Genomic DNA, 18310 nt, shown 5'->3' with positions numbered 1-18310 from the left:
TCTCTCACTAATTAGACAACACTAATCTACTTGAATACCTCTTGACTGGCATATAAAATAGCTAGGTAATAAATTAGTCAACTGTCGCATGAAACAATGTATCCCCCTGACCTTCAATTTTATTTCCTCTTTAGTAAAATTTGGAAAAAATTACACTATTGCATGCTGTGAAAGTAGCAAACTTCTTATGTTATTTACTACATTTTTATTTCCAATACTGAATCATAAATACTTCACTCAACCAGTAGTGTCATTCTTCTGAATTTGGTATTTTCAATATGGCTGTATGAGAACATGTCCATTAGCACATGGCTTTACTAAACTGCTGCATGATCCTAGGATTTCCCAAGTTGGTAAAAAAAATTCTTTTGACTTCGGTGTGTACAGGAGCATTAGTCGTAATGTGAAAACAACACGGACGCTACACAAAAGGTGTGTTGCATCTTATTGCTTAGAGCGTTACAATAGCTGTTTCCAGTACATATTTCTAGTTTGAGGCTCTTAATTAGTGATGTTGCTGTACGAGAACATTCACTCAAACCACTAAAATATTTTTACCTGACTTGCTATCAGGTAACGCGGTATGTGTTTGTGTGTTTGACAGCGGTATTCCTTTTCTTTTCCAATTTACTGCAGGATTTGGGTCAGATCTGTGGTTGTGGATCAATGTAGCAGAATTGTTGACTCATAAAAGTGATTTTTACACCCCTACATATTTGGTATCTTCTTGGTATGTACATTTTGTTCTCCACTAGAATTTTGGAGAAAAACATAGTTGACTATTGTAAAGCATGTATTCAGTCTGAGTTATACCTGGAGGTGTAATAGTAGTTGGAGATGGTACTGGTGGTTGTTGTATCTTGGAGCTTTGAAAGAAATAAGTCAGAAGGTGTACCTATGCATGAGCAACACAACATGATCTTTGTGTGGGCTAAAAAGGGATTGTGAGGGATTTGAGAGAGCAAACATTCCCTAGAGATGTAGCTCAGCTGCACAGGTGATCTTCAAAAGGCCAGAGGTGCAGCAACAAAGGTCAGCTCCCTCAACAGTTCTGTGTGGTCCTGTTGCTCTCTACAACAGCTCAGTGACAGCCTGTTCACAGCTACTGGAGCCTCAGACCGAAGCTATTGTATGCATTTGTGCATGGGGATATGTGTGTATTTTATCTCCTGCGCTGTCACTGTGACTACTTGTGTCCAGGCGCGTGTGTCTGTGTGTGTGTGTGTGTGTGCGCGCACACTGAGCCATCTGTGCTAGTTTACACATGTGCCTCTTGAGGCATGTACGTGCGATAAGTTTTAGACTTTTGCTGCTTCCAGCTTCCTCATCAGCATTCTGTCCTCCTCCCTCCTGCCACCTCCGCTGGTGACCACCAGTGTGTGTTGCTGACATTTCCGCCAGCCTGAGGACAAAAACCACACATCTCGCTGTTCTGTCACGTCACTGGTAGGGAGAAGGTGCACAGCTGCTGTAATTATTTTGGCCCTTTTTCATTCTCGCACAAACATAATGTCCCTTCGTTTGACCGAAAACCCCGCTGAGGTGACCTATTAGCAGGGGGGCAAATACAACAACTGCCTCTGTGGCCTATTTAGGTCTTCTTGGGACAACCAGCCAGCCATGATGTCAACAAAGTCTGACAGAAATGTTTCCACGGCAACAAAAACATGGTGCAATGACATTTAAATCAAGGCCACTCTTTATTAGACTCCCCTAAGAATTAATTCTGGAGACAATGGAGAAATTGCAAAGAGTCTGCAGGCCTTCAGTCACAGAGTTTCTTACTCCTGCACAGAGTCTATCAGCACTCTATATTGGGTCTACCAGTAATTTGTCAGCAGCATAAAGCTCATCAGGAAAGCGGGGTCCACTCATTACTTTCCTCTTGACTGTTTCATTTCCGATATGAACCTCATTTGTCTTTCAAAATCCGGATCCTCCCTTGGGTTTTGTCTTTTAAAACAGGGAAGTGGACTGATTGCTTTTTAAACAAGATGATATAGAGGGAGTGGGGTATTTAACCGATCCATTTGTCATGACGCAACATTCTCTTCACATCACCGCAAGTTTTGAAAGACGGTTCCCTCGTATTTTTAACCAGCCAGACAGCAACGGCAATGAGATTCAGCTCTAATACTCCCAACCAGATGACGTTAATACACCACAGAGCCAATTTTTTCTCTCTGCACATCCTCTCATTTCCTTTAGTCTCATCTCAACGTGCTGCCTTCTCTTTATTCCCCTCTCCCCCTTTTTCTACTTCTCTCCAGTTGTTCCCACTAAATCTATGATTCAGCCACTGAAATCATCTTCTTTTATTTCTATTTCTGGCTGCTTCCCTTTTTTCACTGAAAGTGTACATGGGGAACAATAAATGTGAAGGCTGAGTCGGCGGGGGGGGGGGGGTCTACATGAGGTGGATTGAGGGTAACGCTGTGAAAAACCAACAGTGACTGGGCTGTAATTTGTGTTACTTTATCCATTTGAAACCCTGAAACCCTTTGTTTACTCCCTGACTCTGTTGAGTCAACCGCAAAATGTCAATAACTAGAATTGAAAAGCGTTTTATGCTCTTCAAAAAACATTAAGGTGTATAGCATTGTCAGGATGGGACCACAGGGTGGGATTTAACAAAAGAGCAAGTAAACAACACTTGAACAGTGAGAGTAAAAAATCTGCTTTTTTCAAGTTAAATTGTGAATTGCTCCATGTTGCATTTCTAATAATACCAGTTACTCCTGGGAGTAGGCTACTCTGAGTACAGCTGTTCTGAGCTCTGCATCCTTGAGTTAATCTCTGCTTTGAGCAATGACATTTCCCTTTTTAGTTCAAAGTTACTCCTGACCCATCATAGTCATTAACACTTGCTTTACTCCTGGGCACACAAGTTAACCGACTCCAACCCTCAAAACTATTGACATGGGCCATATGCTCAGGTTGCTTCCCCGCCGCCTCTTCAGGGGAAAACAACACGGATCCCATGAAAAGCCTGATTCAAACACCACCTGGTTAATGAGCAAATACTAGAGGAATGATTCATGACAGCTGAATACAGGCAATCACTCTTTCACTCTGTGGCAGGGGCTCTCAGGGCTCAGGGGCTGACTGACTGACTGATGGATATGGTGGCACCGCATGAAAAAATAACAACAAAAAATTCACCTCTGCAATAAATTGTCTGCTAATGGATATGGACAACGTGCCATAGGAATTTATGACATCTGGGCGCTCATTTGTTGGAGCGAAGTGATATTGCAGATGACATTAAATTCGTCCGGGTGCAGCTGCAGCTCACATTAATCATACTCTCTGAGTCGGGACCTGTCAGACCAGATTAGGACGGGAGCAGAGCTAGCTTCATTACGCCTCACTCTTGGGTCAAGCAAGATCACGGAAATGAAGTGTGGAATTGGTGTGGTGTTTGTGTTGCTACGATTCCCATCCCATAGCGGCCCAGGAGCCCTGCACTTCAACGGAGGAGTTTGTACGTTTATGTGCTTGTTTCTTTTGTCTTGTGTGTTTTGGTAATAAACCGTGAAAGGTGTCGGGCTGTTGCCACACAAGCAACTGGGCGGGTCAAGGCATCGATTGGTTGCACCCCGCCAGGCGCTAGAAAGGCGATCGACTCCACGAGCAGTTAGCCACAGCCCATCAGCAGGGTGACCTTAGCGCCGCTCTGTAAATTTCACAGCAGTTTTTCGGGTGTCATAAAGATTATACTTAAACACCAGATAGCAGCTGATAAACAGTGATGCCTCATAAACTTCTAAGCATCTGATAAAACCCCTCGGGACACATTTGATACCAAAAAGGGAAAAAAAAAAAACCTTAGCCCTTATCAGGCTGTGCTTCTTTTTTTCTTTTTTTATTAGAGTTGAACTTCAGCATGATTGACTGCAGAGGAAATAGTGTTGGAGCTTGCGGCTGTATTGTACTCTGGTACTAGGAGTAGGGCCTCAGCCACAAAATCTTGCCTCAAAATTTGAGATAAGAATTTCTATTGCAGTTATGACAGATATGGTGCTGTAGACAGTGTTCCACTGAGCAGCCTGGAAGCCTGGGTAGCTAAACCTGGTGGAGCGCACACCCATATACTGTTTATAGGTTCACTCCTGGAAGCAGCGGCTGTGGGTTCAACTTTGACCTGCGGCCCTTTGCTGCATGTCATTCCCCCTCTCTCTTCCCTTACATGTCTTCAGGTTTCCTATGCAAATAAAGGCCTAAAATGCTCCAAAAATAATCATAAAACATTTACAGAAAAACGACCTGGCTGAGGCACATAACACGAAACACATATGGATAGAAGATGAATATGTATAGAGAAATAATAGAAATGGCAAGGGATAGCAAGATGAAGAGAATTAGGAAACAGAACAAATGTGGGAAAGGACAAAGGGAAAAACATAAGGAAACTTAAAATGCAAAAGGGTCATGACCATCACTCCAAGGCTCAATCCTTACTCACTTCAAGTCTCATGCAATGCGTTGTACATATTCCCTCTTGCAATCAATGAGCCATTCATGTCCTCAAACATCAAAATTATCTTAACAGCATTGGGACGCTAGGGCGCCCTCCTTCTGTGTTACCACTATGATTCAGCAGTGGGAGTTGACAGATTGGTGGAATAATGAACAGCGGCATGCTGGGTGAATGCGTGTGTTAGCACATGCCTTCCTTTGCTCTTCAAACGTCTGTATGCCAGCCACAGCAGGGGCAGTCCATCTTCCCCCTTCCTCTGTTCCTGCTGTTCCTGGAATGGTAGATGCTCACGCAGAGAAACTCTTTGAGCGAGTGCAACAAAACAAACAGGTTTGAAAACTTCTTCCCCTTTTGAGGTCCCAGGTGACATTACCGCCTTTGTGTGATCTGGGAGCCTTCTTCGTTCTGTCACACTTTTCTTTACTTATTAATCCATCTCCGTCTCGCTGTGGCTTTGATGCTGCTGACTGCAGAGCTGTCCTGATTCTGTCACCAAGAAGCTATAAAGGTGGGGTACAGTCATTGTTACGGGGACTACAACGGCTCTGGGGAACCCCAGTGGTGAGATGAGAGGATGTAAAACAGCCGAGAGTCCACAGACAACTTCTGAAGGCATCCCTGCAACAAAGACAAGGTACATTAACTGACAAATTGTCAGTTAATGTACATCAGTACAGCTCTGTTGGGCTATTTGGAGCAACAAAGAGATTTCTGAGATGGCGCGCACACGCACACGCACACACAATGCCAGAGCAAGGTACATTAGTGCACAAAACCATCTGTAATCCTCCCCTGTGGATAGAACAAGCTTCACATTTGTGATTCCTTTGAAAGAAAGCAAGATGGAAGGCTACCAGGATGGAGAACATGTAAGAAATGGTTCTGCAGGATTGAAGCCAGAGAAAATGTGGTTCAGAAAGGACATTACTTGCACTCTGTGGGGGGGATTAGCTAATACTGAAACTCACAGCGCGAGGGACAAGTCTGTCAAGGCTCCCAGGAACGTGGAGGAGTCCATTGTTGACACAACACCTTCATGTCTTTGCATGTTATTTGACCGACCACAGAAATTCTTTATTTAGAATGAGTTGTAAATGATTAATAGAGATTGTTTGTTTGGTTTCGTTGAATGTTGACAGACAAGTAGCCTCTGGATGTAGCTTTGTATGGCGTTTCTCTTCCAAACAAACCGAGAGGCTATTTCAGAAATGGCGGCTCTCCCAGTTGTAAATTACTTTGGAGTGGAGTCAAGGGTGAAAGTGTATCTGTGTGTGTTTGTCTACATATGTGGAGGAGTAGACTGGGGACAATGTCTATCCATCCTTTTAGCGACCACATGGGTGTTGAAATTACAAATGACGACATTGGAAGAAAGAACTCGAGAGAGCCTGGGTGAATTCATTTGCTCGGTACATAAACAGCTGTTAGTCTCCGTTTACTCCAACTTTTGCAAAGGAATACAAACAAGTAATTTGATATGATGAGTGAGACATGCTGAATTTGATTTCGCTTTCAACTCTGCTCCTATTCTGAGCTGCTATCATCCTCACATAAATGAAGAGGTATGTAGTTTCTAGGGCTCCCATGGGAACTGTTTGCAGATTATAGTATCAAATACCTTAAACACAAGCTGTTCGAACCTGTGACTTGATGAGAATCTGAACACTTTTCATGGCAGGGAATCACTTTTGATTAATATGTTTATGGAAATAGATATAAAGAAGGAACTAGATTCATTGTCAAGTCATTTCATGTTGATGCAGGGAATTAAATGACAAACAAGGACTACTTAGAGATCACACATGTAATAAGGGACACCACATGCAAAGTGGCAGTAATTGAGATCGATGGAATGTGCACCTTTGAGGATGTCTGGTGTCAAAATGTCAGGTGTAATTTCCTTGTAATTGTCTTGTACCTCACTTACCTGCTCTGTCTTGGTGCCAGCCTTATGTGACCACAGGGTATCATGTGTGCTAAAGAACATAGTAATAGAGAAAGAAACCTAGTTGATGTTTGTCACCCATGCATTTATTATGCAGCATTTTTATCTTGTTGGTGTTTAATGGTAAGGTTTTACCAAAGCGGTGACGTTAGTATTTTGACTAGCAAATAGATTTTGAATAGCAAGAATCAGGGTATGTTCTGGATAGGTCACCAGTCTATGTTTATCAGCATTGGATATAGGTGGGAAGCCCCAAAGAAAAGCTGTAGGGTATAGGCTAAGCTATATAAATAATAAAATCCACATGTAGAGTGACAAACAAAACCAATTACAAATTAAGCAGATAACAAAAAAGTGTGGTTTCATGCAATCAACAACTGAAAGGGGTCTGATCAAACATGACAAACAAAAAATAAAAAAGCCAAAACAAAGGCTCTATGATGAAAAAAATGAAAAACTTAAAAACGTGCAAATAACAAGGATTTTCTGTCTCTATCTGCTAATGAAGATAAGTCCACATTGAAGAAAAAACATTACGTTTTGTGCTCTGATCTGTCACATTTAATTGATTGAGATGGTGTGCATAAACAAGTGTGCTGACTAAATTTAAAGACTTTTTCAGGACTTACACCCCGTCCCCTGTAATATACTGCAACCAAAGCCCGTCTACAGAAAGCCTGTTCACTGCTTATTAAGCCTCACTGTACCAAATTTGGGACTCCAATTGCCGTTGAGAAATCTCAGATTTGATTGTAGTTTTTGCAAATTCAACATGGATTATAGGTTGAAAGTTAAATGACCGAGTTATGTCCTTTCGATTTCTTACAGGTTGAGTCGTTGTTGCACATAAAACGCTAACATTCTGCTAGTGAATGCTGTTTGGTCAGCGAAGGATTGATTACGACTGGAGATCCCGCTTGATGGCATCCAAAGCGTAACCAAAACGTCAGAGTGAATATTTCAACGTGGTCTTTAAAACATTAGCAAACCTCTTTCTAGCGCGTGTATTGACAGGGAGAGCCTAACCTGTCAGCTGTGTTGTTGATGCCTCAGGAGAAAAAAGGAAGAAACTCAGAGCTTGCTGTTAAGCAATATCTCTGGCCGTACGATGTGTATGACGTCATTGACAGAGTTTAAAAGGCTTTTTAGAACAAAAAAACAACTTTAAAAAATCTAGCTCCCAGCAGTGTATTTTCTTAGCCTCCCCTTTCAAATGCAACGTTCAAATTACTAGACAAAAAAATGATATCCTGGTAAAAGGATATCAAGGATATCACACGGGGATAGCTCCGTAGAGTCCCATTCATTCTGCAATCACCCCCAGTGGAACTCTGGTGGAACAGCAACCAGATCAAAAGACGGAAGCATCAAGAGAGCGGAAATTATTCGAAATTCTTTGCTGCATCTTAGTGAAGAGAGTTAAAAATCTAATTGGGTAACATCTCATAAACTAAAACTGTGGCTTGCTAGCACACTTAAATTGATATTTGCTGCAGATAGTGACAGTGATAAATTTGTAGGCAAAGTCACAAAGGGGATGGTGGAGTACTATCTGGGGCCATTCCATGCTACTCATTCGTATTCTAAGACTTAACACCAGGTGCACTCAAAAGTTCTTTAAGACTTAGGCAGTCTAAGAGGGATCCGGAACACAGTGTGGTGGATATGAAGCACCCTGCAGATGACAATCCCTCCCCATGAGTCACAAACATAAGTGGGAAAAATCTACTGACTGCTATCAAACTGGCTTGGCTCAGGGACTGGTATCAAAAGGAGAGAGAGGAAGAAAATGACTTCTTATCTTCAGGAGACCAAGCTGCAACAAGACAGCTCTGGAAGTTCCAGCAGATTCTGTCTTTCTAGGATGCATTTTTTCACCCTGTAGCTGAACGGCCTCCCGGCCTGCAAACACCATCATGGCCTTGTCTCCTGCTGCCACCATCAACGAGTGCATGCTCGCTGTGAAAATTTTTAGCTCCATGCCTCTTCAAATGATCCAGCCCCCCCCCCCCATGACACAAGTGCCACACACCCTTCGCCTGTGTACACTGCCCGGGGTTCTATGACTCTCTCTAGCACTGCTGCCCATTCCAGCCATTATTCCTCCTTCCATCATTACAGGCACGGAGCCCCTTTCCCGTGTCATGGCTTCTGTGACACCATCCGTACCTCTCTGAACTGTCACCATGACTCACCCTCCTGTGCCAACTATTTCTGTTGATGGTGCCCAGTCCACTGTGCACCCTCTGGCTCAGCTGCAGCTAGATGTTCTTGGAGCCAGCTGAAACCAGGTATCAGGTGCCATGGATAAAACCAGCCTGCCCATCTTAATTCCTTTGGAGACAAATGCCAAACGGGCACAAGATGAGGCAAATTATGAAGACAAACAGTCTACAAGAAGCCTTGTGCCAACTCGGAAATGGCTGTAGTCAATAGATCTAGGTTTGTGTCTTTGGGATTTATATCACAAAATAATTTGTTTTCATGCTGCTCTTGTCAAAACTCTCCTGAAATGACAAGAACTTCCAATTCAGTCATTTTATTATCACATTGAGGGATCTGAAAGTAGTTTGTGCTGATGGTGGTGACAAAGTCTATGTGGCTACAAAGTCAGTGTGGTTTTATATGTGAAAGAAATTTATTTTCTTGTGGAAGTAACTTTTGCAGAAATGATTTCTACATTTTATACTATACAATATTAATCCATTATCTATGAAACCACATGGGGAATAAGAGTGTTGACAGTTAACAGGAAAATGTAAATCAGGGAATTGAGCATGAAAAACATCATCTTTGGCTACGCTTTACCTTTTGTTATTCTCTCTTGATGCAGTATTCATCTTTGAGCAGGCCTGGGAGTGTGAACACAAAGATTTGGATGAATGTTTCATTTCAAGTACTGAAGAGAGACTGCGGTTTGATAGTATTCATTAGTGTCTGTTTGTTTACTTGTGAAATATATATTTTAGAAGCCAGTTTCTTCAGGATTTTGTACCATTATGCCTTTCACAGGCACATATGAACTACTGCTATATCATTGGCGACATATTTATATAAATAATTCAATTTTGAATGAAGCCAGCATTACAAATTAGCTAATACAACAGGCATACTTTTTTAAATTAATAACACCAATGCAGAAAAGTGTTAACCAGCAGATTCTATTGACAGTTTGCCAGGCCACTCCATTTCAGGGACAGGTCAATCTGTTGTATGGTGGGATTTGATAAAGTGTGTACATGTAGACATATGATGGAGGATGACAGATAAGAATTGTGTGTGTGTGTGTGTGTGTGTGTGTGTGTGTGTGTGTGTGTGTGTGTGTGTGTGTGTGTGTGTGTGTGTGCGTGCTTGTGTGTTACCTTTGAGATATAATGGGTGGATAAAGTTGGTTTGTTATCTACTAACATCTTCATTGGTTCTTGGCTTTGTGAACACTCATGCTTTCAGACCACTAAGCTCAGAGAAGCCAAGGGCTCAGAGAGAGAGATAAAAGGGTTAATGTTGCCAAATACATGTTTTTCTAAGCCTGAGTGCCAGCAATATGTGATAATTTATCCCTTGGAAATGGCTATTTTACATCAGCAGGTCTTTCAACAGTGGTGGATGTGTCACTCCACTTTATGGTGCCAAGGGACAAATGGGGTCAACTTGTCTCTTGCCTCGAGTGTCTGCTCTGGTGACAATGGACAGGTTTTTCTACCACCTCTTGCCATGGCCAACTTAAGTTAAGTGGGTTCAGGACAGGCCTCCGGTAGTAGCTAAGGCGGGCATCCTGTTTGATAAATACTGAGATACCAAAATTCTAAATATGTCCTTAAACCACCAATATACTGTATCTACATAACTCATCAGGTTAATCTTAAGGGGAAGGCTTTGTCCCTGGTTCTTAGCTCCAGGAATAGGTTTACGTGATGGAATACCAGGGAGCTGTCCTAGTCACTGATTAAGGTCTGATTCACAGAGTGTACCTGCATTACTCTTCTTGCCAAAGGCACCAACATCATTGACTTGCAGGCAGTAGTTTGCAAAAACAACAGCCAAAAGCTTTATGGAAGGGCTCCCTTTACAGTTGTAGTACCGCTGCCCTGATTAATGTGGAGCCTGATTGACAACGTGCTAAGAGTCAATGAGGTCAGCACAATTTGGAAAACCACAGTTTCTACCAGCTTCAATACACCTTTATCTGCAGTCACTTTTTAATTCCAATGTTTTCCAGCTAAAGTTGATTTCAATACTTTAATCCTTGTCCTATAAGGTTCCCCATTAACTTCTGCAACAGTAGTTGCTAATCTCCACATAACATAATATACTAAATAAATAAATAAATAAAACAATACAAACGCTGGCAGCATGCACACATAACAGCAGACACCGACTGACTCCTGGCAGTCTAGCACAAAATGACATGCCTTATAGTTAAAGCAGTCAATAAATCAATCAACTTAAACAATGCAGGTACATATGTTATCCAACAAAATAGTTAGTTGAAATCCCAAACAAAACAGCATGGCAGGTGACATTATTCCTATTGTATGGTCCCTCTCATTAGTTTCAGTGTTTTTAAATCCACATTTGCTTCTGATTAGTTTAATGTGTGTGGGTAATGACTTCCACTGGCTGGAGGCTCTATACATTATTTAAGTTAATTTGTTTTTATTTGTACAAGATGACCCATTATACTATATACACACATTTATTATTATATATTATGAATGATAGGTAAATTGTTTTTTTCAGTGCGTAATACTAAAGTCACTGTCAGGAGTTTGAACGTTTTGTTCATAGTGATGCTGGTCCAGACCTCATGTAATGGTCCTAGAAAAAGGGCCATTGGTTTGGTTCACGTCTTTTACAAGGAGAGGGCAGCCCAAGATATGTTGCATTAGAGCCACAATTAACTTTGTTAATATAAAGTGGATCCACCCTGCATTCAGCTTCCTGAAAGCCAGCAGTGGCTTTGACCCTCATTAACCCAGACACTGTACCTGCTCCTCAGCTCATATCAATAACCAGCTGGCCCTCACATTGCACAGTAATAATGTCAGACAAAGTCTTATCTGCAGAAGGTATGCTCTGCAGGAGTGGAGGGGAAAAAGGTTAATTTCTCATTTATACTCAAATGTTTTAAAAATGAGAAAATTGGCTCCCAGACCCCACAGGCAATGACATGTCAATGACTGTGTAAACTTTTAATTTTTATAAAAAAAATCAAAATTCCGAAAATTAAAAAATATCACAGTGTTTTACCCACTGACAGGGACAGATGGAAAGTAGAGAAGAAGGCCTAGGGATTTACTTACGAACAATAGTAGTAAAATGTAAAGTAATTAAGAACTAGTATGTCAAGCACCATCTGTGGCACCAGAATTAAAAAACATTTTTTTACCTTTTAGACTAATACAATGCTGCTGTTGCTGCTCTCCGTGTGTATGTAATTGTGTGACTTGATTTTAGTTCAAACAACCCTTTACCTAGTTCTGGGTTACTTATATAATATAATTATATGCATATTAAAGTAGTGACTAAAAATCCTTTGGCTAAAAGTATTTTCTATCAAACACCTAAATATACACTCTGACTGCTTTTGAAGCTGACTTGTACATCTTAAAAGGATCTGTAAGCAGGTAGCTGAACTTCTATACAGAATGCAATCCATTTGCAGCCATGTCTGAGTGTGACTGGGGCAAATGCAGAACAAAAAGAAGGCTGGTGGGTTGGACTCACATTCTAGGAATGGATGCCTTGCCAGTGGATGGCAGATCAGTGGAGAAGAGTTGCCAGTTTTACCACACACACACACACACACACACACACACACACACACACACACCACACACACACACACACACACACACACACACACACACACACACCACACACACCAACACCACACCACTCTTCCATTTTCTCCATTGTTGTGCTCCCTTTTTTCCTGCTCTTTCACTTTCTCCTAGGGGATTAGAAGCAGCCGCCTGTCTGTGTACAGTTTGTATCTGTCTATCTTGGTACTTTTACACTCAGTCTGTTTCTTTCCCACCACGTCTTCTCCTCTGCACACCTTTTTCTCTGACCCTCTGGTTACAAAATTGACAGTCAGAAAACAACATCTGGCTTTCTAAAAAGGAGCCACTTATGCATCTTAAAGCCCAACCGAGCCATCCTGAATAACGAGCAAAGCATTACCACTCATATAAAGATGCCTGCCACATCATCCTCATTCACCGCCCCCAGCTGGCCACACAAATATTTCTCAAAATGTTGAAAACGGAGGGTTTGGTGTCCTCTCTCTGAAACAGGTGACTGTAATCAGATAACACGAAGGACTAGTGGGCAGAACTGATTGTTTATGCATAACAGCCTCTTTCAAAACAGGCACAATGAAGTGGAGATGCAGTCCTTGACCTAGTTAATTAAAATACTGATGTACCACAATAATGTCTTTGAAGTTAAACACAACAGTCCTATTCATGTTCCCAGATTAGCATTCCATTTGCACCAGTTTGATTTAGATTACCAAGGACAATGGAATTACACTACATTAAATACACCAGTAAGAAAATAAAATGTGTGACTGAAGTTGAAGTAAAATTCAATTATTAGTACATAGGCTACATCCTTGTTGTTTAGACTTATATGATCGTGACTGGGGACTTTTTCAGAGAAGATATTTTGACATGTCACAGTATGCAAAGCACAGGGGTAAATAATACTAGCTAGCCTAGTTTGCTTGTTTCCACTTTAACAATGGCATATTAGGACACTCAAGCAGAAGTGCAACATTGATCAACAACAAGCCCTTTGTATGTAAACTGATTGGGTGTGGTAAGTTTTGTACAACAGTGTAAAGTCGTACTTTCCAAAGCATGAGGTAATAAGAGAGGGAGTGGAAGAACCAGCCAGGTGACAGGACTGGGACTCTGTGCAGATGGATTGTCTTCTGACAGACAGAGACCAGCCCTCCACCTCTCTTCTTCACAAATAAATAATAGGAGGAAGAAATGAGCAAAGACAGCCAAGAGGGATTAAGTCTCTGTGATCGCCAACTCAAAGTGCAACGCCATTTATCAGTGTCACAGCAGACAATCCATGTCAGCCAAACACACAGCAAACACACAGAGCCTATGCATACACATAATGACTGCAGGCAAATGGCAAGGACACTCAGCCTATGTTAGACATGTCAATTCTGTCTTTAAGCAATTTTGAACAACAAGAATTAGACGAAGAACTGACTGGTTTTTGCGGATTTTCACCCACATAGTACGTAAATCCCCATACACCCCAGATGTTTCAAATTATAAGCTGCAATAAAAACTTTGACTGTTAAAGTGAAAAACGATGTCGTCTTGCAACAAGCACAGCCCAAAAAAACTTCTGGTATTAGAACGTGAAGAGAAAAACGGTTAGCGAACACGCAAGTTAGCTGCTGATTAAGCTTTAGATGTCCACAGGCCTACATGGTCAGGGATTTGAATAAATATCTATCTATAAATCACAGACAGACACACAACGCCTGTTTGTCTGTCTGTCTGTTGTTCGCATTTCTTTCAAACTGTTAGTCCAATGGATTTCAAACTTGACATGATTCTTGCTACGGGTACGAGTAAGTGCATTGCCAAGTTTGACGTTGTTTGGAATAGAAATGCAAAAGATATAGTTAAATATAGTGTATATCTGTAAAAGAAGCACACAGTTACCGCGTTTGACTCATTTCCTACATTAGCTACAAGATTGTAGAATATACCAAACTTAATTTTCTCAACATGAGCGGATAGCTATAAGGAATATTGGGACTGTTGTGTGGAATAAGGTTTGTAAAAAAAAAAAAGGCACTACGCTTTTCCATGTCTATTTTTTCGCTAGGAGGAAACTCAACAAAAAGCCATTTGCAAACAATAATCAAACAAAAGCCAGACATTATCTCTATTAAGTTGCTGTGAGCTGTAGCCAGAGGCAGAATATAAAGTAATCTCGGAGATTATACCTTCACAGTGCTGTGCAATGCGAGAAAATCTCAGAGCTGAACCGGGCAGACACAGAACTTTTCATCAGACTCAGCCGGGGTTAATTAAGTATACTGCTAACTAATAACATTGCTGTCGCCAAAATACACACGTGAGTAAAATCTCCTACTTCATTGTTAACTGCCAAGCCACTAGACCTGTATGGAAATTAACACCTCTGCTGAAATGTCAAATTCATTAACGATCTTACTACAAAAGACAACACCGTCTCTCACGTGCACATGCACATGTGCACGCACACACACACACACACACACACACAGTATTGTTGTGCTGGTTGATTAACGCAGATAAAGTATAAAATAATAGCAACATCACTGACCTGATAAATCAGATTTTTTGGTAGAAGTCATATTTCTACATGGCAAATAATTTTCCAGTAAGTGTTGTAGAGTCATAGAAACCAACAGACCCAACAGTCATGACAGGCATGCTACTCATTCTGTGGAATTGAATCTGTAATTGAAGGGGGCATGTTCAAAATAATAGTGTTGTGTTCAATTAGTGAGGTGATTGATTCTTTGAAGAAACAGGTGTCATTTATGGCCCATATTTAAGGAAGGAAGGAAGCAAATGTTGTGCATGCTGGTTATAGTGCATTTCACACTGAAATACTGAGCAAAATGGGTCGTTCCAGACATTGCTCTGAGGAACAGCGGACTTTAATTAAAAAGTTGATTGGAGGGGAAAACATATAAAGAAGTGCAGAAAATTATAGGCTGCTCAGCTAAAATGATTTCAAATGCCTTGAAATGGCATCCAAAGCCTGAACGATGTGGGAAAAAATGGTCAACTACCATTCAAATGGATCACAGAATAACCAAAATAGCAAAAGCTCAACCAATGATCAGCTCCGGGAAAATCAAAGAAGACTTAAAGTTACCTGTGGGTACTGTTACGATCAGAAGAAGGCTATGTGAAACAAAGCTATCAGCTAGAAGCCCCCACAAAGTCCCATTGCGGAAAAAGAGACATGTACTGAATAGGTTGAAATTTGCAAAAAAGAAACATTGACTGGCCAAAGGAAAAGATTCTGTGGCCTGATGAGAGCAAAACTTTTCTTTTTGGGTCTAGGGTCCGCAGACAGTTTGTCCGACAACCCCCATGCACTGAATTCAAGCCACAGTACAGGTGGTTATGGGTATGTTTCTCATACTGTGGTGTTGGGCCTATTTATCACATACCAAGGATAATGGATAAGTTGCAATACATTAAAATACTTGAAGAGGTCATGTTGCCTTGGAAATTACTTTGAAATGTTTTTTTCAACAAGACCATAACCCTAACCCTAACACACCAGTGAGCGAGCAAAGTCTTGGTTCCAGATGAACCAGATTGATGTTCTGGAGTGGCCAGCCCAATCCCCGGACCTCAATCTCATGGAACACTTGTGGGGTGACATCAAAAATGATTTCTGAGGTCAAACCTAGTAATGCAGAGGAATTATGGAATTTAGTTTAATCATCCTAGACTGGAACACCTGTTCACAGGTGCCAGAAGTTGGTCGACTCCATTCAACACAGATGTGAAGCAGTTCTAAGAAATAATGGTTAGATAACTAAATATTAGTGCAGTGATTCAAAGTAAAGCAAACCCTTTTCAGTTTATACAGTAAATGTTTGAGTTTGTAAAGAAAAATGCAAATACTGATGCTATTTTTTTTGAAAAGCCTAATATTCTCTTTTCTTCACTTTCTGTAAAGGTATAACACAAACTTGATGCATTTTGGTCAAGTTTTGATTTGGAATTGAATGTGCAGTGTTCCCAACGCTTTGATATTATGGAATTAAAAGCTATCCTAAGGATTTTGAGCAGTATTCACTTTTTTTTAAACACACTACACACGCTATTATTCTGAACTCAACTGTATGTGCTGATTATCTCTCATAACGGGCCGGGTGGGTAGCGCACTGCCATGAATCCATGTCTGGTTACACCACATTTTTAATCAGTAAGTTGCATATGAAGAGGTTTGGGGTCCTTCTGTGAGTAATTTTGGGGTACAATTTGGTTTTGATGAATTACTACAGGCCAAGCAATCGGCCCCAAACAGGTACATTTTCAACGGGCACTACACTAGTATTTATAAAACACAATTCTAAGAACACAAAACATTAACAAAACAATAAAAAAACATGACATGCCTGGCTGTGCAGCCCCCCCCCCACACACACAAGCATGTCAAACTATTTCATGGTAATATGATAATAGTGACTTATTTCCTGTATAAATGCATGAAATGGAATACTTAGCATCATGAGCATTTACATTTAAATGTAAATCTGAGTTCCGCTGTGTGTGACCTTTTGTATAGTACGGAGCCCGATGATGGAAGTCGTTCCTCCTTTCCTGTGACAGCTCAATGACACACTGCTGTCTCGTAGTTGTTATATGTATACCTCCCCAGACGACCAACTGACAGCTCTGGAGCAGCTACAAAAAAGCAGAGCAACCCGACTCTGTCACGCCGGTACAGAAGCCACTCATTTCTCTCTGCCTCACTTCCAAAACAGAGAAGAAGATGGAAGATTGAGAGACAACGAGTGGAGACAGCAAGTGGAGATAGCAGGGAATGAAAAAAAATTCTTTTGAAATTGAAAAAGACATATTGTGAAGGGAGTGGAAAAAAATAAGAGGAATTCAAGTCTAGGGTCACCATTTGTCTTCAGAACAGCTTCTTTGGATTTCTGTCATATGCTTCCTTAACTGTGTGGTGTGGATATCGGACATTTTTTCAAGCTTCCTGCTCTAAGAAGGCTAAAGAATGTATAACTCTAATTTCTAATTAACAGTTCAGTTAACATTTTACTCCTGGGCACTTTGTTTTTAAGATTTTCTGGGCACGTTCAATTGATGGAGACCCCGGCGTAGAGCCAGAACATGGGCCTTTATATCTTATTTGGCCTGGGAACTCCTCAGAATCACCCAGGAGAAAAAATTGCTGGGGAGAGGGATGTCTGGACTACCTTGTTTATTGCCTGTTGCCACCGTGATGCGGCCCCAGATAGGTAGCAGAAAACGGATGGATGGATAGAAACATATGCTCAACGTATGTAGCACAACCACCTCTCCACTCCACCTCTCTTGGATATAAAACAGTTTCTATATGGACCATAAGTTGTGTGACGAACACACCATACCGAAGCCACTGCTTCAGCTCTATACGTTCAAAATCTTTTTTTTTTTTTTTTAAATAGAAGAAATATACAGAATAGCTGGAGTACCATTTAGGTTTATAGTAAATGGCTACACATTGATTTTGTTTTGCAGAATTTGTTGTTGACAAAATGTTAATTAATCTGACCTCTGCTGTGTTGGGAGTCACACAATTCAAATGAATTGGTCTAAATTTACTTAAAGTGCCCCTATTATAAATTAATCCCTTTTTCTGGCATTTGGGGTGTTATTGTGTGTCTCTGGTGCTCCCACACACACACAAACTATCCATGCTGTTTGAGTGAGATACATGTTTCTGAAATGTCCTCTGCCTTCAGTCTTGGGTGAGCTGTTCAAAATCTCCACGGCTTTCTACGTCACTAGCCAAGACAAGGTGGCTAGCTTGTTCTCAACAGCAAATCACTGCTACAACACACACTTGTTGACCATAATCTCCAAAAGAACTACTTACATGTCCCTGTTCTGCAGGACTCCACAAGTGCCCCTCGTTTAGAAGAAGTCTCCCAGCTAATCCTGCCTTGTACTGACCAAAGTTGGAGAAAGAGTTATCTAGCTGTAGGGGTGGGGGAAAAAAAAGTTGGTCAGTTTGTCTGCTTGACACCCCTGTTTAGCTGATGTTATCATTACCTAGCTACTGCGCATGTGCAACTCCCGACAAAGATAGTAAAAGAAGTGAGATGT

This window comes from Etheostoma spectabile, chromosome 18 (assembly GCF_008692095.1).
Source record: "Etheostoma spectabile isolate EspeVRDwgs_2016 chromosome 18, UIUC_Espe_1.0, whole genome shotgun sequence".
Lineage (NCBI taxonomy): Eukaryota > Metazoa > Chordata > Actinopteri > Perciformes > Percidae > Etheostoma > Etheostoma spectabile.
This window is presented reverse-complemented; position numbering follows the sequence as displayed.